Source organism: Delphinapterus leucas, chromosome 5 (assembly GCF_059928025.1).
Source record: "Delphinapterus leucas isolate spDelLeu-1000000601 "Yukka" chromosome 5, BTC_Dleu_Yukka2, whole genome shotgun sequence".
NCBI lineage: Eukaryota > Metazoa > Chordata > Mammalia > Artiodactyla > Monodontidae > Delphinapterus > Delphinapterus leucas.
The window spans coordinates 98,085,254-98,109,849 of record NC_143133.1 but is presented as its reverse complement, the minus strand read 5'-3'; positions in this window follow the sequence as shown (position 1 = coordinate 98,109,849).

The window sequence follows — 24,596 nt, the reverse complement described above, 5'->3', positions numbered from 1 at the left end:
TTCCCCCCGACCTTGCCCCTTTGGTAACCATAAGTTTGTTTTTTAAGTCTCTGAGTCTGTTTCTTAGAAAACAACTTTTGTTACAAAAAAATTGATTCTAGAAAATATAAATAAGAAAAAAGAGGGCTTCCCTGGTGGCGCAGTGGTTGAGAATCTGCCTGCCAATGCAGGGGACACGGGTTCGAGCCCTGGTCTGGGAAGATCCCACATGCCGCGGAGCAACTAGGCCCGTGAGCCACAACTACTGAGCCTGTGCATCCAGAGCCTGTGCTCCGCAACAAGAGACAGTGAGAGGCCCACGCACCACGATGAAGAGTGGCCCCTGCTTGCAGCAGCTAGAGAAAGCCCACGCACAGAAACGAAGACCCAACACAGCCAAAAAAAAATTAATTAAAAAAATTTTTTATTATGATGAGATTAAAATCATTAATAATCCTACAACAATAGAGATAATCGTTTTTATTTATTTATTTATTTTTTGTGGTACGCGGGCCTCTCACTGTTGTGGCCTCTCCCGTTGCAGAGCACAGGCTCCGGAAGCGCAGGCTCAGGGGCCATGGCTCACTAGCCCAGCCGGTCGGTGGCATGTGGGATCTTCCTGGACCGGGGCACAAACCCGTGTCCCCTGCATCTGCAGGCAGACTCTCAACCACTGCGCCACCAGGGAAGCCCCGAGATAATCGTTTTTAATATCTGGGTGTATAACTCCATACTTCTTTATCTATCTCCCTATATATATTTACAAAAAATATAGGCACACTATGAGTTTTATATAAGATGTTTGTAGGACTGCCGTTCATAATAGTAAATACCTGCAAACAACCTGAATATTCGTCAAAATAAATTATAGTTCATTTATACAATGGAATAGTATATCGCAGTCAAAATGAATGAGCTGAAGCTGGCCACAAAAATAGATGAATCTCAGCAACATAATTTGAAGCAAAAAATATTTCTCCAAAGTTTAGATACAGCATGATACCCTTTTTATCATTAAGACAAAACCAACAAAACCAAAAAATTTTGTACCTATGCTTTAGAAATACAGATAGATGTGGTAGAAGTTGGAGGGTTTACTGCAAAGGTGGCAGTGGGAGTGGAGTAGTTGCCTGCTGTCCAACTCTGGGGAAGAAACCCAGAGATGCTAACACTTGACAAGCCAGTTTCTCTCTTTTCTGTCCCAATTCTCATCTGCTTCCAAGCCATCAGTATCTCAATCTTGGCACTACTGACGTTCATGACAAGAGACCTCTTTGGTGTGGGAGCTGTCTAGTGCCTTGTAGGATGTTTAGCAGCAGCCCTGGCTCCTCCCACTACCTTCAGTAGCACCCTTCCCCCTAGTTGTGATAATCAACAAATTCTCTAGACATGGCCAAATGTCCCCTGCCGGGCAAAATTGTCCCAGGTTGAGAATCACTGTGTTAGGAGAACGCACATCAATGGTTACTGGCTCAAGAAGAACATGACTGGTAAAGTAGATCTTGTTTTAAAAATTCTCTGTTTTTAAAAACGTAATCACTACTTAGGACTATCCATCCTATAAACACTACAAAATGTAGTTCCCCATTTGGTTGATTTTGGTGTTAGTAGAACCTGCTGAAATAACATAGCACAACCCACTAAAATGACTTGGCACAGAAATGGATTTTGCTGTTTTATTAAAAAGTCCTTTGTAAAAGCCACTGACATATTTTTGTTGGCTCCTATGGAGCTCTGTTCTGCAGCATCATTGATTCTCTAGACTGTATGGTAGGGGACCCATCCTGCTGGGTGACCTCAGGGAAGCCACTGTGCTTCATCAATCCCATATGGGAGAAAAAAAGAGCAGTCATAACAATTAAACTGGCTAGCCTAGAAGGCCTTCTGAAGAAAGGTCTGTGTGAGGACAAACTTGTAATATTTATTGTGATTATCAGCCCCTCAGGGGCCTTTTGAAGAATTCTGTCTGATTTATCAGGCAGCTGCCCCATGGATATGCATGAAGGGAGAGGGGAAGGATTGGGGGTGGGGTGGGGAGAAGTGGCGAGTGTGACCAGGTTGATGGCAGTGCTCCAAGGGTGACCTCATATTTACCCCCAGATGTTCAAATCATTTCTAAATATCATCACAATCTTGGTGTGATGCCATTTTCTGTTCTCGCTAAACTTTGGGAAGCAAGGAAGACTTCAGAATTTTAATGCTCACTTTAGCCTGTGAAAGACATGGTAATGTTCAAAAGTAGCCTGACCTTTTCATTGTTCATTGCTGATTGGTTGAGTGACCATTTCTATTCCCCATTCCAACTGCTTCAGCAACTTTCTTGTCTCCTCCCCTTCTTAGCACCAGGTACATAATTCTGTGGAGGCCCTGACCTTTTCCAGTATATTTCCTTACCAAGATCTTGTTTATCTTGTTCTAGCCCATTGTTTTTTCAAGGTGAGAACTAAATGATGGAATCAAAGCTTAGCAGAAAAATCAAAATCAATGAATGCCAGTGTCTAGAATTATTCTTTCATGAACAACAACAAAAAGGAACTATGTGATAGGCTAGCTTGTATAAGAAGCTGGGCATTGTCCTTAACAATTCAAATAATGTAGGTAATGAAAATGACTTTGAGGAGGAATACTCAGATTCCAATTAATTCCAAACAAGAAGGGGATATATATAATAAAAATAGCCATTTCAAATATTTTTCAAGCATTTCCTTGCCTGTTATTAGCAGTAACTCTGGCTGTTTCTCTACTTGTTATTTAAGGAAATCTTTAAGGCTCTAATTACCCAAATAATTTTCTCAGTGGTTGGATTTCGTGAATATCCTGGCTAAAAATTCCCACCACTAGCATCACTCTTGCCCATTAAGGCAGGAATATTTACCCTAGAAGCCCTTACTGGAGTTCATATCTGTTACCTGAAAAGGGTAGAGGCATTGAGGAAAGGAGAGGTACAGCCATCTTCCATGAACACACTTTCAAAAAAATAGCATTAAATGGTTGACGAAATTAAGCATTTTGACATTGAAAGCAGAGAACAAGCTCTGGGTTATGGGATAGAGGAAAGACCAACTTTAAATAAACCTTTGTTTTCTGATATTGACTCTAAGAATATCATATTGAATCCATTGTTTACCACTGGCTAAGTCCATTCTCAAGCTGTCCATATTTCTCTGATTATAGAATAAGACATATTTGTGAAAAGAAGCTGGGGTGTTGAATCCATCACTGAAGTAGTGACAACCCTGTCAGCTTTAACTAGACAGAGGAAGCAATCGTTTAGTATGATCTTCACCACTTACAGATAAAGTAATCACTAAACACATGTTAGATGACAAAAAGATGTCTCTTCAATGACAGTTCCCTGAAAATGAAGAGCTGAGGTTCACCAGACAATAGAAAGCCCATGAACCAATACAAATCGAGGCTTTTCCTCTCCCATGTTAGACACTCCATCCTGACACTTAACAAGTACTAGACTTATCTCTAAAGGGATTAGCTAAGAAATTATTGCGTGCAGCTTGCACTCTACTAAGCTATCTTATACACCCTTATCAAAGACCATTTTGAAGTGGGTAGAGATTTACTAGGTGTTTTATAAGCAATTAGTACCACCAACTAAAGGAATTATAATAAAGAAGTTCATTTGGAGTGACACTGAAAAAAGAACAGTCAATTTTTTTTCTTCATTTTACATGGAATAAAGACTGATTTAGACTGTGAGCTCCAAGGTGTCAGGGACTGGATCTGTCTTCTTCATGCTGTGTCCTCAGCCCCCAGGGTGTACACATTAAAATTTGTAGGATAAATGAATCAATGAATAAATGCTTGCATTATATCAGTTTCCATGTGCGATTTCATTGATAAATGGAATTATGGCCAAGTTGTGAATTCTTCCATAGAATTAGAGTTGCTAACATTTATTGAGTATTTACTATGCTCCAGGTACTTTTTAAAGTGCTTAATGTGTATAAGCACATTTAATCCTCTAACAATCCTATGCAGCGGGAACTCTTTTAATCACAATTTTCATATGAGGAAATTGAAGCTTAGAGAAGTAAAGTAACTTGCAGCTGGAACCAGAATTTGAATTCAGGTCTATCCAATTTAGATAATCCACTGTACTATTTGAGTTCCATTTAATTGTTTACTAAAATTAGTTCTAGACTTGGGGATTCCACTACTCCAATGAGGTGCAAATCCTTCTTGAAATTCCATCACATCGTTTCCCCTTCTTTTTCCTTTCTTCCTCTTTGCTCTTCTTCTTCCCCTTTCCTTCTCATCTTCTTGCCTTTCTCTAACCCAGTGGGGTAGTTGACTTTAAGGAATAGGGTCCACATTGTCAAAGAGAGCGAGGGAAGAAATCATTCCATTCCCCTCGTAGTTTCCCTTTTCTTAACTCCTTTTCATGTTGCTCCTTGTGGTAATGGAGGATGTACCATAAGTAAATAAAATCCAAGAGACCAACTTAACTTTTAACGTCTAGATTTTTATTTTTTATTTTGAGTTTGGAATCCTAACTCCATCACTCACTGTCTTTCCCTGCTTCTCTTTGCCTGTTTCTTCATCTGTGAGATGCAGGACTTCTGATGGTTGTGATGATGAAATGACATATGTAGTGCTGCCGTAATACTTTGCTCAAATTGTGAAAATTCAGTAAATGTTTAGTTTTTCCTTTTTCCTCACTGTGTCTCTTCTTAGAAAGTGATGACCAAGTTGTGATGTCAGGGAATAGGGCAATAGAAGGACTATAAGGATGAAACAATTTATGTATAGTTTCACCCAGATAAGCCTTGTATATTTAATGACACTATGGTGCTTTCTCTTGAAGAGTCTAAAACCACTTTTTACTCAGGAAGGAGTGTCTCTCTTGGCCAGGCTCCACCTGATGGCCCATTTTAATTCCTCAGTAGGAGTCACTAAATGAACCAATGGTACACCTTCTAATTCTTTGGGTGGATTTTGAAATTTGTCTTCTTCAGGTCATTGTTTGAGTCACCTGATCCAGAGCTCCAGGGAGTCCCCTGGAGCTGTGCCCAGTCTGTGGGTTTTAACATTCCTGGAAGGAACCATCTAGTGTCTGGTACAGTACTACAGTAAACTGACCCTTTCTCTTGGCCCATATGGCTGGTACCAAGACACCTGAAAAACAGAAAAGCCAAATGAGGAAGACATCTGCCCACAATTATATCAGCTTTAGCTTTGTTTGGTTTTAGAAGAGTTATAAACAGGACATCATTGTAGGAGCAAGTTCAAGTTTTTTGGGGGCCTGAAGCTTATACAGTTCAGGGGATATGATTTAAGAGGAAATATCAAACTGTCCCTTGAACATATTGCTAAAGCCCCTGGCAAGGCTTTGGAAGGAGCCCATGCAATTTGAGAGACTTTGCAAATAAACTTCATTAGCTTTGCGTTAAATCCACCCATGGTCACATGATTAAATCAGTTAAAGCCTTTTTGATCAACAGCTTGGACCTCAGCTGGGCCCATTTTATTGGGAGGTCATGCTAATTTGTATGAAAAATCTGTTCTCTTTTTATTTTCTTTTTTACCTGTTTGAAGACTGTTTTTCCTGTCTTGGAATTACCAGAAGCTTCCAAATATCATTATAAAAGCTTCTAAATATCACTCTAAAGGGACCCTTGACAAATAGATTATAGTTGTTGATTTGTAAGAGTAGCTAATATATTTGAGCATTTACCGTGTGCTAGACTCTGGGATAAAAACTTTACATGTAGTTTCCTGTTTAATTCTCACACTATTTCTATGAGATATCTGCTCTATATTTTTCTCACTCGATAAAGTAACTTGCTCATTCTCATGCCCAGTGGATGGAAGAAACAGGGTTCAAACCAAGGCCTGTGTGATTAGATTAGGATCCAAGTTGTTAACCACTTTGCTGTAGTTTTAGGATTGAATATGTAGTGGGTGGGCGATACTAGTTGTTCTATGTGCAGTGGAAACAGTACACTTTAAAACAGTAGGCAGTTTGGGATCCAGTTCTCCTTTGCATCTCATTTGCTTTCCTCCCCTCTTCCTTAACTAAATAACTGTGCAGCCATTAATAAATGAACCTACTACTTCTACACCTCAGATGCCCCAGCTGTAAAATGGGATAATACCTTATCTGCCTGAAAGCTGCTGGCTAGGTCATATATTCCTTGAGGCTTAAGTTCTATAATTACTCAACCACTGCTCAAGTTCCTAAACACCTGTCTCAGTATTTGCCTGATTTCAGATCTTAAATAAATAACTGACATCCAAATGTTGTCCCAGAGTTTAGGATGGAGCCAGCCATCAAACAGAAGTCTCCAGTGGAATGAGCCAGTGCTCAGACTGAAAAACAAAGATCACTCTGAAGAACTTCAAAGAGAGGAAGAAAAAGGTATGTTCCTAGTTAAATGCACCCATGTTGAACTGAAGACTCAGAAAAGTTCTTTTCATTTTATTTTATGTTGGACTGACTTTTAAGAAAACAATCTTGGAAGTGTTTATTTTATAACTCTAACAGCGTCCAAGAAAATGTGGATGGCCAAACTCTGAAAAAGCACAGTTCTGAATAGAACTCATTTTCAGTAAGCAGAAAGCCCTTTCCTGTCCCGAACCTACATGGTCATAGTGAAACTGTCCCCCCAACAGGAGAACAAAATACACTGTCAACTGGGTAAGGCCTCCTGCGCTAAGAAGGCTTCCTCTGATGCTTCTTGAATTGGACAATTTGAAAGTTTGTTCTCCATTGCAAAATGGGAGAGGAAGCCATATTCCTTATCCTTTTGATTAGTGTTGCAGCTCAGATTATGATTTGGGGAGTAGGATGTCATCTTAAACAGACCCGAATGGACTACAGTTTGTGTTTTGCAGCACTGCTGATGTGTATCAGGACAGTATTTCTGCTCTTTGTGTGTTCTTTAGTATTTAAGCAGTTGTAACCGAACAGATATTTCGTAGATCTTAGCCTATGCTATCGAGATTTGTTCAAGATAGCTTTAGATGGTATAATGGCCTGTGTGTGTGTGTGTGTGCGTGCGCGCATACTGCCGATATCCAAAAAGCACAGAACAAAACTGGAAATGACTAAAGTGATAACACCACTAGTTCTTAATACATATATGCACCTTGTATTTTTTGTTAGCACTTTAAAATACTTTATCAAAGTACTAATAGTTTACCACAAATTTACATTGAGGAGAAAATCCTATTGCTGTTAATCTGTGTTTAAATTTTTGATGAAATCTATATGTGGATATTAAAAAATATTTATCATAGTTTAGACTGGGATTTTTTTTAACAGATTTGTACCCAACTTATTAAAAAGTGACAATACTTAAATGGAAAAGAACATCAGATTACAAAATTCTAAAGATAGGGTTCTAGTGTAAGTTCTGTTACTACCTACTCATGTAACTATGAGCAAGTCCTTCAATATCACTGAGTCTCAGTTTCCCCATCAGCAAATTGGAATAATGATAACTTTGCCTCTTTCATAGACTGAAGCAATGATCAAATGAATTAATATATTTATGGAATTTAAGTGCTATGAAAATGCAAGGTGCATTTTGCTTCAGATATTACTTCAGATTATAGCTCCAAAGCATAGAACACATAAAGAACACAATTAGGCAGCAAGAAGTGTGATAAACATTTAACTTCATGGCAAGAATAGCTTATTTCTCTAGTTTTCTGGCCAGATCATACACAGGCCTATGGTTATGATATCTGTACTGTAGATTAGAAGACCTGCTTGGAGATATATAGAGAGTTTATAAGGAAATACGTGACAGCTGAAATATGGAGTTCTGTAAAATATTACACCAATTCTTACAAGTGCAGATGGTTAATAGAAGGAGTCTAATGCAATACATAGAGGTTTTGGACCTGGTTGTACATCAAAATATGTGGAGTTTTCTAAAAGCACAGACTTGTGGGTCTGTTCCCTGGAGATTATTGATCCAGAGGTCCACAAATCCTGGGCATTTGTAGAGTTGAGAACCAATGCTGTGGCTATATTTACTGGCCAAAGTCATTACCGTGGAATACGGTGAGGTGCATGTTTCTGTTGGTTCTAATTGGAGTTTGCAATGATGTCAGCCACATTGCATGACTTGTCATCAACTCCCAGGTCCTCACTCTTATGTTCTCTTCATCTTGCATGCCTTTTGGGTAATCTTCTTTTCAGCCCATCTCCTGAGCTTTCAGCTTCTGCTCTAACCATACAACCTTCTTGACGTTCCTTCTGAGCCACCCACTCCTGATTGAAGCCATCACAAGTTCCGCCAACCAGAAATGCTTCCTTTACAAGTAATCTCTCTTAAAACCAGTCTGAATCTCAGCCTTCCGTGATACCTTTCCAGATTGAGGAGTAGAGAAATAAGGATGCCTGCCACTCTACCTCCCTGGATTTTATGAATAGGGAATAGTGTGATGAAAGCAATATTTTATGTTTTTTTTTTTTTGGCTGCACGTGCGGCATGTGGGATTTTAGTTCCCAGACCAGGGATTGAACCCACTCCCCCTGGAGTGGAAGCATGGAGTCTTAACCACTGGACCACCAGGGAAGTCCCCTGAAAGCAATATTTTAGATAGACGAAGCTAGCAGTGGGGTGCAAAGGAGGATGGATGCAATGGATGCAAAGGAGGAAAGCGTGGAAGCAAGGACATCACTAGAATTTTATTGCTTTGGTCCAGAGGGATGATGGGAGAATGATGCAATTTCCTAGTTGACTGAACTAGGGATGAGAATGGGAGTGAGGAACAGGAAAGGTGGAACCGTTTGAGGAGAACAATCAATTTCATCTTAAATATTCAGGGAATTTAGTGGTCATAATCCTTTTTGTTAAATAGTGAACCACAAATGCATTTTCAATGGCACATAGTATAGCAGAAATGGCCTGAACCAGGTGAAAGAAAATTTGAGGTCTTAATACTAATCCTCACTGGCTGTGTGTTCTCTGGCCCCTCATTTACGAAGTCTCTGCTTCAGTCTCTTCCTTTGAGGATCATAACACCTGCTGTATCTACCACATATGAGAAGGAAGTGTAACATACACACCACATTTCTGGTTTTCTTATATGATAAGGTAGTTGAATAAATTCCACTTGAGGAAGAAAGGACATCTTCAAACATAGCCCAGGGAACAGACATCATGAGCACTGAAGCTCATTTCCACCCCTGGGTTATGCATTTTGCTCCTGGATTTTAAAGCCCTTGTCCTTGCAATCAAGTTGCACTGGGTTTGTTAATAAATGACATCCAGGGAATCACACTGGCATTGGGATTTGTCTATTCAGGCAGAGCTTCCCGGAGTGAGGCAGCATGCTGCCCTCAACAGAGAACTCTGTTTATCACTTTGGAGATGCAATAAAAATAACAAATGTCTAGAGTAAACCTAATTCACTATGCTACTTAGTATTTGAAATACATAAATATGTCAAGCAAAAGACCTCTAATAGACCCTTTTATCCTGGTAATAGTGTACATATAATTTTCCTCTCATTAGTACAAAAACTACCTAGGGAACTCTCGGCCCATCCTTCATCCATTTAATCTGCATTAGCTTACTTTTACCTTGTGTTTAATCTGCTTTCCCTCAAGGTATTTTGAATAAATCAATAGGAATACATGATTGTTTAATGATTTTTAGAAGAGCTCCCTTCGACCACAGCTGCATGATTTGGAATGACTAATTCCACTTTTTACAATTGATCCTTCCCTGTGTTGACCATCCATTTCTGCCAGGCTATTGTGAGAGAATTCTACAGCAGACTGCTCCCTACTCTCGGGGCTCCTGGCGGCCGGATGGTGTGCTAGCTGGCAGTTCCACTACCTCATCACCATCTGATTAAGCATCACATAAAGGCCTAGTCTCAGCCCCTCTGCTCAGCTGCTGTTTGGGGGCAATTTTCTGGGAGCTTGAAGGTGGCCAGTTTCAAGATCTCTTTCTTCCATTTCTCTTTTCACTGTTCATGCCTGGGAGCTGGACTCCCCTTTAAATGTATTCAGAAGTTCCTGAATATGCTGATAGAATGATGGGTACAGATATGACGAAGTAGCAGTAATTCACTTTGTTAGAGGCTCATAATAGCTGTCTAGGTTTATCTTATGTGTGTGTGTGTGTGTGTGTGTGAGAGAGAGAGAGAGAGAGAGACCTTGGAATTCCTGTATTCCTGTTCTATATGGTTACTTTTGAGAATTCTGAATTGGGACTGAGAGACTCTAGTCTCATCCTGGGTCAGTTGCTTGAATGCTTTGAGTAAGGAGCTATGGATGGTGATGGGCTTGGAGAAGCAGAGAAAACTGACCAGCAAAGAAGGATGAGGCAAGAGAGGCAGACACAGGAGACTGTGTGATGCCCTTCAGGGAGGGCGAGAGCCAAGAGAGTGACTGCTGCCTTCCTGCCAGCTTTTCAGGTCCTGGTTCTGTTCCTCTGAGACCTGGTGGTCTTCCCTCCCTGGGGTTCTCTGACTCTCTGTTTTCTATAATAAATAAATCTCCTTTTTTTTTTTCTTAAGCAAATTTGATGTTTCTGTTACTTTAACTCAAGGAACTTTGTTTCTTATTTATTTTGAAATTTTGAATTTTATTTTATTTTTTTATACAGCAGGTTCTTATTAGTTATTTATTTTATACATATTAGTGGATATATGTCAATCCCAATCTCTCAATTCATCCCACCACCACCACACACGCTACCACTTTCCCCCCTTGGTGTCCATACGTTTATTCTCTACATCTGGGTCTCTATTACTGCCCTGCAAACTGGTTTCATCTGTACCATTTTTCTAGGTTCCACATATATGTGTGGAAATATATACAATATTTGTTTTTCTCTTTCTGACTTACTTCACTCTGTATGAAAGTCGATAGATCCATCCATGTCTCTACAAATGACCCAATTTTGTTCCTTTTTATGGCCGAGTAATATCCATTGTATATATGTACCACATCTTCTTTATCCATTTGTTTGTCAATCGGCATTTAGGTTGCTTCCATGACCTGGCTGTTGTAAATAGTGCTGCAGTGAAAACTGGGGTGCATGTGTCTTTTTGTATTATGGTTTTCTCTGGGTATATGCCTGGTAGTGGGACTGCTGGGTCATATGGTAATTCTATTTTTAGTTTTTTAAGGAACCTCCATACTGTTCTCCATAGTGGCTGTATTAATTTACATTCCCACCAACAGTGCAAGAGGTTTCCCTTTTCTCCACACCCTCTCCAGCATTTGTTGTTTGTAGATTTTCTGATGATGCCCATCATCAGTGGTGTGAGGTGATACCTCATTGTAGTTTTGATTTGAACCTACTCAACATAATAAAGGCCATATATGACAAACCCACAGCAAACATCATTCTCAATGGTGAAAAACTGAAAGCATTTTCTCTAAGATCAGGAACAAGACAAGGCTGTCCACTCTCACCACTATTATTCAATGTAGTCCTAGCCACAACAATCAGAGAAGAAAAAGAAATAAAAGGAATATGAATTGGAAAAGAAGAAGTAAAACTGTCACTGTTTGCAGATGACATGAGAATACACACATAGAGAATCCTAAAGATGCCTCCAGAAAACTACTAGAGCTAATCAATGAACTTAGCAAAGTTGCAGGATACAAAATTAATGCACAGAAATTTCTTGCATTCCTATACACTAACAACGAAAGATCAGAAAGAGATATTAAGGAAACAATCCCATTCACCATTCCAATAAAAAGAATAAAATACCTAGGAATAAACCTACCTAAGGAGGTAAAAGACCTGTACTCAGAACTCTATAAGACACTGATGAAAGAAATCAAAGATGACACAAACAGATAGAGAGATATACCATGTTCTTGGATTGGAAGAATCAATATTGTGAAAATGACTACACTACCCAAAGCAATCTACAGATTCAATGCAATTCCTATCAAATTACAAGTGGCATTTTTTACAGAACTAGAACAAAAAATTTCACAATTTGTATGGAGACACAAAAGACCCCGAATAACCAAAGCAGTCTTGAGGGAAAAAAACGGAGTTGGAGGAATCAGACTCCCTGACTTCAGACTATATTACAAAGCTACAGTAATCAAGACAATATGGTACTGACACAAAAACAGAAATATAGATCAATGGAACAGGATAGAAAGCCCAGAGATGAACCCACACACCTATGGTCAACTAATCTATGACAAAGGAGGCAAGGGTATACAATGGAGAAAAAACAGTCTCTTCAATAAGTGATGCTGGGAAAACTGGACAGCTACATGTAAAAAAAAAAAAAAAAAGAAATTAGAACATTCTGTAACACCATATACAAAAATAAACTCAAAATGGATTAGAGACCTAAATGTAAGACAGGAAACTATAAGACTCTTAGGGGAAAACATAGGAAGAACACTCTTTGACATAAATCACAGCAAGATCTTTTTTGATCCACCTCCTAGAGTAATGGAAATAAAAACAAAAATAAACAAATGGGACCTAATGAAACTTAAAACCTTTTGCAAAGCAAAGGAAACTACAAACAAGATGAAAAGACAACCCTCAGAATGGGAGAAAATATTTGCAAATGTGTCAGTGGACAAAGGATTAATCTCCAAAATATGTAAACAGCTCATGCAGCTCAATATTAAAAAAACAAACAACCCAATAAAAAAAATGGGCAGAAGACCTAAATAGACATTTCTCCAAAGAAGACATACAGATGGCCAAGAAGCACATGAAAAGCTGCTCAACCTCACTATTTATTAGATAAATGCAAATCAAGGAACTTTGAAGGCAAGAGAATAGTGTTGATTGGACTCTAATGATATAAGACTTAATTAAAGTGATCATATTAGCTTAGATTCTTATCCCTACTAGACTCAGGAGGATAATCTTGGAGACTTCCAAGTTCACAGAAAAATAGATAAACAAACTGTATTCACAGTTTTCTGAAGAAGTGGCCACTATTAGCAAATGAAAATAAAATAGTTGATTCTCTATTGTTTGTTATATAGACAATAAGATGTAATGTGTATTATAATTATTAGAAAACAGTACATTTTAGCAAGGATTTAGGTATTGAACATCAGTTTCTTTTGCCTTCTGAGTCTATTATGTACCTTACCAAGCCTGTTTACTCATTTGTTGTATAACACGGAGATAATTTCTTCTTCTCAGGGTTGTTGTGAGAATTAAATGGATAACATATGTCAAGGGCCTGGCTCACAGCTGATATTTATTTCAGCACAGGGGACATGTATAGAGTGGTCTCTGATGTATCCCAGTAATAATAGCTAAAACTTAAGGAGTGCTCACTCTGTGCTAGGCATGACTCTGCATCCTTTTGCATATTAGCTTATTTAGTTAAATTCTCACAGCAACCACATGAGGTATATAGCACAACTGATTGTGTCCTGCCCAGTGCCCTCTGCACTCACCTGCTCACCTGCAAGGACCTTACTGCTTGCAGCCGCTAGCTCCTGCAGCTCTCTGTCTGACCGTGGGAGGCTGCCAGGCCTGCAGCTGGAACAGCAGGAGTGGCAGATCTGCGAGTCACACCTGGGCAGCCTGGCTCTGGAGGCCACATGCCCAACCACCTTGCTTGTCTAAGACTAAGCAGGATCCAGGGAGGTCAAAGCCAAACCGTAAACATCTGCTTTCCTTCTTGGCTGATGGGATCTGGGACAATGGAATTGTATATCACTATACTTTAGAGCCTCGGTCTTCATTTTTTTGTAGGATAAACATTGTGCTCAGAGACATGGAAAGACTTGGCTAAGTCCACAGTATTCAACGCAGATTAGGAATGGAATTAGATATAACTCATTCTGCATATTTTGGGGGCAGTTTTAAAACTTCAAAATTTACATTTTATTTTGCGTCACATAATAAAATCATTGGTTAAGTTTCTATAAAATAGCAAGAATTTGGGCATAGGAATCAACCAGGCTTCAGGCTGTAACTGCTATGACAGTGAGTGAGGCTGGTAATGGAGAAGGACTTGGCAAATCAGCTGGACAGGATTCTCTTTAATAGCTCCAATGATGTCCAGACCTCAGCCACCTCAAGCTATAGTCACTATAGGACCCAGATGTACTTTTAGAAAATAGGAGAATGGATCTCATTATCAGTTAAGATTATTTTAAAAATCTTTGGGGAAGAACAATGACAGGACTGAATGTCCATGGGAGAAAAAAGCAAAGTCAGTTAATATTTTTCAAACCACCTCCCATGCATGGGCAGACATCAATCTACTAATGTAAGGGAGCTTGCCCTCTAAAGGACACCTGTAACTCCTGGTACCTGAAGCTGACAGTGCTTCTTTCTCTCATCTCACCTGATTTCATTCTTCCTCTCCAACACCCTCCCATTAGGTTGTAAACACCTTGGTGACTAGCCATGCCCTGTGTTCATGCTTTCTGTCTGCCTACACTGACTACCATCTATGGCATAGGTACCTGGTTAAGCATTTTCCAAGCATTCTCTCATTTCATTCCTTCAACAGCTTTAGGAGGTAAGTATTGATACTATTATTAACTCCATTTTAGAGATGAGGAAGATGAAGAAATTGAGGAGCATAGGAGCCCTATAGAATGTAAGTGAGCTGCGGTTCAAACCCAGTCACTCTAACTAAACAATTCTGTGTATAACCTCCCACCTTGGACATATTTATCGACTTGAGGCAATTGCTGAGCATAAAAGTTTCTTTGTTCTGTAATCATGAGAAGGAAAATATGTGCTAGACTCTTTTTCGTGTTTTAAAGACTTAATGTTTTAAGAACAGTTTTAGGTTCACAACAAAATTGAGAGGAAGCTACAGAGATTTCCCATATACCCCCTGCCCTGACACATCCATAGCCCTGCCATTATCAACATCCTCCACTAGAATGGTATGTTTGTTACAACTGATGAACCTACGTTGACACATCATAATCACCCAGAATCCATAGTTTACCTTAGGGTTCACTCTGGATGTTGAACATTCTGTGAGTTTGCACAAATGTATAATGACATATATTCATCATTACAGTATCATACAGAGTATTTTCACTACACTAAAAATCCTCTGCACTCCACCTAGTCATCCTCCTCTTCACCTTGACCCCTGAAAACCACTGATCTTTTTTGCTGTCTTCATAGTTTTGTCATTTCCTGAATGTCATATAGTTGTAATCATACAATATGTAGACTTTTCAGATTGGCTTCTTCCCCTTAGTAATATGCACTTAAAGTTCCTCTATGTCTTTTCATGGCTTAATAGATACATTTCCTTTTCAGCACTGAATCATATTCGATTGTCTAGAGGTACCACAGCTTATTTACCCATTCACCAGCTGGAGGTCATCTTGGTCACTTCCAGGTTTTAACAATTATGAATAAAGCTGCTATAAGCATCAGCGTGCAGGTTTTTGTGTGGATGTTAAGTTCTAGATACTTTTTTACACACAGTGTTTAATCTGCCACAGTTTTGTGAGGTACTTCCTTCACATTTTGTAGGTGAAAACTTAGGAACTCAAACAGATGCATATCCACCCAGAGCCACCCAGCTGATAGGAACAATGCTGGACTGTACACCCAGGCTTGCCTGACTCCAGAGACGGCATTTTAACCCTCTCCAGCACTGTCTGTCTCAAAGAAGGGGTGACTCTGGATCTCTCTGTCCATATATTTTTAAGGGGGCTTGCATAGGTTGCTGACTAAATAGAGTTACACTTCATTTAAATTTAGTGGAGGAAAGCTTTGGACATGCTAAAGTGAAGGAGTGGGGTTGTGCAGGCTCATGCTCCCCTAACCGTAGGTAGTAGAATTAGAAGGTACAGAATATAATGAAGGGGGCTATGGGGAAGTTTGCTCAGCTGGAAGGAGGAGAGTGAATGGGGAATCATGTTGGTGAATCAGGTTAGGAGAACCTACACTGACAGAGGGGAGACCCTAGTTGAGTCTTTGTTAGTGTTTGTTAGTCTGGAGGGTACTTCCCTTCCACATGGGTTTCAGAGAGAGGGTGGCTGATTTGAGAAGCAGTTTATTCAGTAAAGAGCTGGCAAAGGCTTGTATTATTTGTAGTCCGGAGATGGTCTCTGTTTTAAAATTTCTCAGTGTCTCTTTAGCCCTGAACTTCAGTGAAGAGCACACTGGGCTTGGGATCAATTAGAACTTAAGTCGCTGAGATAGAACAGCATTTGGAATTCTTCTCTTGAGGTTGAAAGAATTGAAATTCGGTTGCCCCTTGTCCTGCCTTCTCAGGCTAGTGCACACTCTGAATTAGGAAGTTGCTGTCCTGCTGTTTGACTTTCCAGCTGGAGGAAGCCCTAGCTGAAAGTCAGTTGACCACCTTTGGGCACTATCATATCCTGTCATAAGCCAGTATATTAATAATGTACTGACTTTGTTAAGGAAAACTGGACCAGTGAATCACTTTTTTCTTTTTGAAGGAAGTTTGGAGCTGAGGTGCTATTATTGTATTAGAATAGATGAAGAGTATATATATATATATATATATATATATATATAATATTTTTTAAACAAAATAGAGCTCTTTACAGTCACCAGGTCCAGAAATAGAGTCCAGTTGACTCAAGGCAGATAAATATTATTTAGTAATTTCTTTAAAGTACAGGAGCCACACCATTAAACCTCCTGGCTGCCTACTTCATAGTTAGAAACCTTGCTAGCTGCTCTTTCCAGCTAGCTCACTGAGCCCATTCTTCAGGTTGAGCAAGACCTGAGGGTCCAGAGAAGCTGACATTTATATGTGTCACAGGGCATTATTCTTAGCAGCCATCTCGTAATAATGGACTGGGTATTTATCAGATTGACAAGCATTGGGACACTCAATAAAGAGTAAAAAGTTGGAAATGATCATTTGGCTATTTCAGGCCTCTAAAATTATGTGATTAATTCATATCCTAAAATTCTGCCCTGTGAAAAAATTTATGGTCTGAATAAACCCAACCATAAATCACCTGATGTATGTCTGATGGGTGGGTAGAGTATGATTTCCTTTTTCTCTTTTTGGGTTGGAATGAGCATGAGGTTCAGTGAAAGAAGAGTTTAATTTTATGTTTTTGACTTTAGATTTGCAAATTAAAAACATCTCTTTGGACTTGAAGTGAATATGTGTAATAAGCACAGGGCATTGTTAACAGACTATAAAAATGTTCTTTTGTGTAGAAGCATGCACGGGTGGGCTTATACACATTTCTACATGAGATTGTTAATGGACTGTTTTAAACCCTTACATCAACTGTTTTTTAAACAAGCTTCTTTGGGGCATTGCTTAAAATGTTTGCATTTTGGTAGCTGATCAAAGTCTTGAAGGTTTTGTGTAAATCAATAGAGCTGGCATGACCAGTGCAGGATCTGAGGCCAAGGGAGGTTTTGTTTGAAGAATGGCACTGTTGCAGGGCTTGCCAGCCAGACTGTGAAGAATGCACTTCTGTTTTTGCCTCCCTACTGTACCTTCTTTTATCCTCTGCCTGTCCTCTAAGGACATATGGAATTCTTCCCAGCGCCATTCTGCTTAACCTTGCTTCTGATCTTTCTATTCAGTCCTTTAAGACTCTCACACACATAAACATCTTCCTCTGACAACATGCCCATGTATACTGATTCCAAGACCTGGCCTGGTTTGCATGCAGTTACTTTGGCTTATGTATCCTGAAGGGGGCTGCCTTGGATTGGACACATAAGGCCCTTGAAGTCATGCCAAGCAAAAGCACTGGCAGTGAGACAGAACCTAAAAAGCTGAGTTGGCTACCTGTGCTGTGAAATGTAGACATGTCAAGCAGCTCCTCCACTCTTAGGCTCATTCAATCTGACTTTCCAGAGTGGAGAATTGCTAATATTTACTTCTCACTTTGTTTGGGATGAAACTTCTGGGGTGAAATTGGTTTTGGCCATAGTGACCTAATTTTATTTGATGTATGGAGAGAGGGTTTAAATACCAAAAACTCACTTATCACCAATTTTACCAGCAAACCCTGAGCAAACAATTTAAAACTAACAGAAAACACCTTGATGGCACAATCATTATAATACTTTTCTAAAAGTAGTGTTTAACACTTGAATGATCCCTACTTATTAAGGAAACTTTTTTTTGCTTGAGTTTAATAAATTAAAGCCTATAATAAAGTGTAGGTTGGAAATAAAATCCTCTAATGCAATTTTATGTTGCTTTTTTTTTTAATGACTAAGGAGACAGTTCATTGTCTCCATGATGGGGAAACATGACAAAAATGGTAGCAAAAAATTAACAGTTTTCATGAAGCAAGCTATTGCTTTCTCTCTACACATGGATACCAAGGACCCTCTGTTTTACCAGAAGAATAAAACACCTCTTTGATTGTCCGAACTTCGAGGTGCTAAAATATGAAAAAATATATGCATCTTAAAATTCGTGAAATCTGCTATGTTGTTTTGGTCCTGGGGTAGACTCTTTGAAGACTGGAAGGGCCTTGACAAATCTTGTTTTTCTTATAATGAAGGATCCCTGCCATCCATCCAGGAGTCCTGGGTAGTTGTGTCAAGAGACGAAGCAATATTTTCCAGAGGAAGCAACATTTTCTAGAGGTTTTTCACATTTTTGGTGTTCTCAGTGGTTCTATATGGTGGGAACCTCATAGGTGGTGATTTTGATCAAGAAAAATAGGAATAACAATATCTACTTCTTTGTGTTGATATAGAAATTAAGTTAGATGAATCTAAAAGGCCTGGTGCATAGTAGGAGCTTAATAAATAATAGCATCTATCCCTTCTAATCTGAAAATAAGGAATAGATTGAGAGATTTCACATTCCCTAATTATTTATTTATATATCCATCCACATATCCACCCTTTGCCTCAAACTGTGCACACCACATTTTTTTCCCCAGTGTCTAGAATATTGCTTGGCATACAATAGGTAGTTGTAAAATAATTGTTGAATTGAAGATTGGGTAGTGGAAAATAATGTAAGATATCTGTATTTGGATTAAATTATGGAAGACTGGACTTGAAAGCCATGAAAATATGCTTTTTAGTTTCCCACTTAGTAAATATTCATCTTCTTTCCCCAAAACTTAGTTCTTAGAGTCACCCATGTTCCTAGACTAGAAAGCTAGGGTTACACTCAACTCTACCCTTTTCTTGCACCAAATTTTGGCATTTGTGCCTTCAAATTTATGGGTTCAACATTTTCTTCTTTCTTCCTATTTTATTCCCACCTGTCAAGGACCTTAACACATTAATTACTTCAATAGCATTCTAACTTCAATCCTGGCCTTCGTTTTTTTTTCTCTTTCCAACGTTTCCATGTGAGATGCAAGGCTAATCTTTCTAGAGCACTCATTTGGTTATTTAAGACCAGGCTCAAATTTACGACCTCGTGCTTGTGATCATGTTTCCCTCCTACTTAACAAAACAAGTCCAACTCCTTAATCTGACGGTCAGAATCTTCCACTGTGTAGAGCCCACTGTACTTTTTCTGTCATTTCTTTTCACATATACCATGAATGTACCACCACAGGAAGACATCTATACCTAATTTTTTCCTGTATCCTCCTGAATACAAATACTTCTATCCTGCCATTTGACTTTGGTCATGTTTTCCTCTTAGTCTGAAATCTTCTCTCTTCTCCCTCTTCACTTTTCTACATCCTATTCATAAGCTCAGGTGCACAAAGTCTTCTCCGGAGATCTCAGTGCATGTTGATCTTTCCCTATTTGAAAACCTCTGCAGTTGTTCTTAATTGCTTTATGTATGTGAGTTTTGCTTCTCCTGCTAAATTGTAAGGCCCTTGCATGTCACAGCTACAGAGTCCATGCACTCTGGAGCCTGTGCACCACAACTAGAGAGAAACCTGCATACCACAATGAAGAGCGGCATGCCACAACTAAGACCCGATGCAGCCAAAAAGAAAAATTATATATATATAATTATATATATATATATATATATATATATAAATTGTAAGGCCCTTGAGTCCAAGCACCTGAACTTATGTATCTTCTGTGTTCCTCTTAACACAGAGCTAGGACTTCATCACAGGAGTTGAAAATTGTTTTCTTATTGATGAATCGAATTAGAGGAGCAGTTAAGATGACTGAGCAAGAAACTCTCCCCAGAGAGAAAAGTGGTTCTTGAGGAATATAGCATGGTCCCGGGTGGGCAATGGAATGGAATGGAGTGAAGGGAGAACTCATATCAGGAATAAAGCATTTTAGGTAAACTTGTGGATCATTGTGTAAATTGTTGCTGAAAGCTACTTGAAATTTATTTTCAAAATGTGTGGATGTTCAGGGATATAGCACAGAAATATTATTAAAATCTCTTCAGTGTCTCAAGATGTAAATAATGTAATGCTGTGAATCCCTAGTTGATTTATACTTTTTGTGAGACTTTTCAAAGCTGCTACATGAAACACTGTATTCTGTGAGAAAGCAATAGATATTTTTACAAAAAGTGTTTCATGGTCAATATATTTTGGAAATATGATTAATCTAAGAGTTTTTTTTTTAACTGCAGAGATTCTCAAAGTCTTTCAAATGCTGTTGTACACTGTGAGTCTCCAGATTCATGACTACAAAACTCCCCCTTTTTGTTGAGAGGAATGCATATTACATCATAATGAACACTGCTGTTCCATAGAACATAGTCTAGGAAACGCAGCTGTAAAGGTGAAAAACTATTCAATTGTTTGATTAATGTTAGTAATTTTTATAATTTAATCTAAATAAATTTAGCCTGTCTTAATTAGGGTAGGGTCCCTTCAAATTTCCCAAGTGTGTATGGCAGTGAGATGGTTAATGAAAGTCAGTTTGCTCAAACCTAAATCCACAGCAAGCTCTTGAAATGGACAAGCCGAACTCTTTTTTACAATTGTGCTATCATGCTGGCAGCTTCAATTTATCAAGCTTACAGTGTTGCCAATTTTGTTGTTCAAATCCCTCTCCTAGAGCAATTGGATTTGCAAACCAGGAACTGGTAAATGGATGTTGGATAAAGCTCACAGTGGAGATATAAATGCTTTGTTGGCACCATGACTTGGCATGGAACCACATCAAAGCTTATTTGCTCATTTTTTCCCCTAAATTGGAGGCATTTAAACCTATTTAATGTTCTAGATTTTCCGAGTAAATGTTCTATGAGTTCATTATAAAACTGTACTATAATAACCTTCTGGAAAGCTCAAGTTTTTCCAATTTAGCATTCCAGTTGTATTCTTTTTAAAAGTTCTGTATGTCATTGTTCTTTCAGGTACCCAACAGCACACCATCATGACCACCATCATAACTTCTACTACCATTAACACCATTTAATGACCCTTACTGTGGACCAGACACTGTACTAAAAATATTACATATATTATCTCACTTAATTCTCACAACAGTTCTTTGAAATAGGGTTTTACATATGAGGAAATTAAGTTTGTGAGAGATTAGATGACATTTGAACTCAGTTCTCTCAGATTCCAAAACTTACACTCTATTCCATGAGTTTAGGCACAGTTTCTAATGGGTACTTACACACATATATGCATAAGAAATCATGTATGTTCTTTTGTTCCTTTGGGTATTTCTTGGCCAAGATGGTGACAGATTCCTTTCATCTTGTGGTGGTTAGTTGGTTCCGTCACCAAGTCTAAAAAGCAGGGATATCTAATATAGGCAGTGCTCAATTTGCAAGTTGCTGATATAAGCAGACTTCAGTTACTGTGGTTTACTTGAATAGTATCAGAACTCAACAACATGGTTCAAACTTTGGTTACCACAGTATATTAACAGTGAGTAATTGCATAAACTTCACTGCTAGCTCTTTAGTCCACAAATCACTATGTAAATAACAAATAAGTATCATGATCAGTGATCAATCACATCACTTTTTCAAACCCTGTCAGTGATTGGTCATTGAGCAACTGTTATGCAGCCCATGCACAGACAAAAAAGTGTGTTGTTGTGTTGCCTCCTTGTTTTGCTTTTTTTTTTTTTTTCTGATTAAATATTTACTGCACACTCACTATATACCAGCCATCATGCTGGGTGCCAGAGATCAAGTGGTAAACAAGACAGCCTTTGAGGAGCAGATGCATGGTGAATTTGGGGGACTGACAAAGCCACATGGCATTTTACAGAAGTGGATAACTGAAAGAGGGAATTGGCTAACAAAGATGAAATTGCAACAAAGAAATGAAAAGCGATAATTCTGAAAGTGATATTCAAATTAAACTTAAATGGAGCTATAGAAGAAATAACTGACTGAGAGAATGTTGACACTGTCCTTATTCAAGAGACTCAGAATGTGCAGCCAGAAAAACTTGGTGAAGGCAAACTGGTCAACATAAATGAGGAAAGGGGTTGTGATGAAAAGGTTGAATATGTGCCGGATGAAGTGACACTGGCAAAAAGTTTCACATTAAAGGAACTCTCGGAGATATTTCATAACATTGACATTGCAAAGGATAAAAGATTGGGAGACAATTTGTATTTAGAAAGGAGTAGGTCAGTTTATCAAGGCATAGAAAAGATGCTAACGTGTATATGAGAAAGAGGCAAGTGCTACAAAAGTATTCTGAGTAGTTTTTTTTTTTAACGAAGGAATAAAACATAAATATTTCTAATGTTTTAAATTAGTGTATTAAATTAATATTAGTTTTACTATTTTTCATTTTATTACACATTTATAACTTACAGTTAAGAGAGTTTTTAATGTTTAGGTGATTTTTTTAATATGTTATGAGATCACCATGATTTTTCTTGTTTATTATTTAGGTTGATTTACATGGTTTCAGTTAGAAAGGTATTTTTAATGGTCCCATACTACCATGCAAAGTGAGAACTGCCTGCATACTAAAAAAATGTGAACTTCTGTTCTATCTGGGTCCTCTTGTACCCATATAAATAAGATTCCCAGACACTATCACTTTGAATGAAAGACTATGGTCTCTGTTTATGCTGGAATAAAGGACTTCACCAACTGCAGAAGACACTGAGAGCATATTTCAAAAAATGTTTTGAACTTGTTCAGCAGTTGATGAAAATCAGATACCTGGCACTGTAGGGGCTTTATAGAAAGATATGTGATATATCAAAAATGTTTTCATAGTTACATTCTAATACCAAAATTACTATTCAAGATGTGCAATTAAAGAAGCAAACTTGCCCAGGGACTAGGGAGGGATTTGAGGCTAGTGGAAAATATTTGACTCTATTTCCACTAAAATGTAAGAATGGAAATGCCACTGTTAGACCCTGAAATATTCTTTTTTGGTGAAGTTACATTTTTAGTGTCTTGGTCATATTCAGTAAACTCAGGCAGAGCTGGGATGAGGGTGTGGCTTGAGAAGTACATGCCTTTGGCTAATTGGCTGAGCATTCGCTCGTTCATTCATTCAACCAGTGATTTCTACCAATAGTTTTCTATCACATTCAAGGCCCTGAGGCCAGTGGTGAATAACTCAGTCATCCCTGTTTTTATCTTGGGAAGGTGTCTTGACTACATGGATCACATATTTAAAGTGATAGCAGGCAAACCCCAGTTACAATTATGTAAATACTCCACTTAATGTAAGGGTTGTTTAGGAAATGCCACTTTGGAAGATACAACAAATATTTTGATAATTTTTACATTTGATCAAGACCTGGGGAAAATGTTCCTCTTTATTGTGGAAACAGCTCTTCAGAATAGGTTCATCTTGTCAGTTGTACTAGACCAGTTTATGCATCGTTCCAGATCTGCTTTGTCTTCTTCCCCCAGCCCTTGGCCATTTTCCCTGCTTGTCAGCCAGATCAACTCTGCTGACAGCTCACACTCTTCCTGTGACAGCTCACGCTCTTCCTGTGACTGTAAAACTCTAGCAGCCACAGCCTTATTTCCTAATGCCTAGAGTTGTTTTAGCCTCCTCTATGGATGAACGCTGGTTTCCAGCCTGGTCTTCATTGAGCCCATGGAGAAATGTAGTAGCTAAGCCACCATATTCTGACACAGTAAGATCCAGGAAGCTCTGGCTTCCCCAGTGACTTACTTGAGGGACCAGGCAACATAACCAGGAAGCATCAGGTTGTTAATACTCCAATGAAAGAACTTTGACTGATGAAAGTTAGGGGACAGAAAGGAGGCAGTGGACATTCGCTTACCCTTCTCTCTGGCAGACTTCTAAGACACAGTGGTCCCTTTAGCCTCCCTGTAGCTGGATAGGGAAAAATCTGACATGATTAAGCTGCCGGTGATGCTATATCAACTTCGTAACATACCATCTTGTACATGGTTTCCCCCTTTCCTGCCTAGCTTCATTTTTTTTCACCTCACTCTTCCTTCCCTGGGATTGTGCCCTCAATAAAGCATTAAAGCTAAGGTTTGCCTTATGCTTATCTTTACTAGGAACCCAGGCAAAGGCACTAGTGTCTGCTAAAAATGATCAAGGTCTGGTCTTAAAATAATCTGGTAGCTTTCTCATGGCTGAATAATATTCCATTGTATGTATATACCACATCCTCTTTATCCCATTCAGCTCTTGATGGGTACTTAAGGTAATTCTGTGATGTGCTAGAGGTGCTAGCTAACACTGCAATGGCAATCATGTTGCCATATATAAGTGTATCAAATTAACATGCTGTACACCTTAAACTTACACAACGTTATATGTCAAATATACTTTAATAAAAAATAATAGTCTGGTTTAGTTCATTATT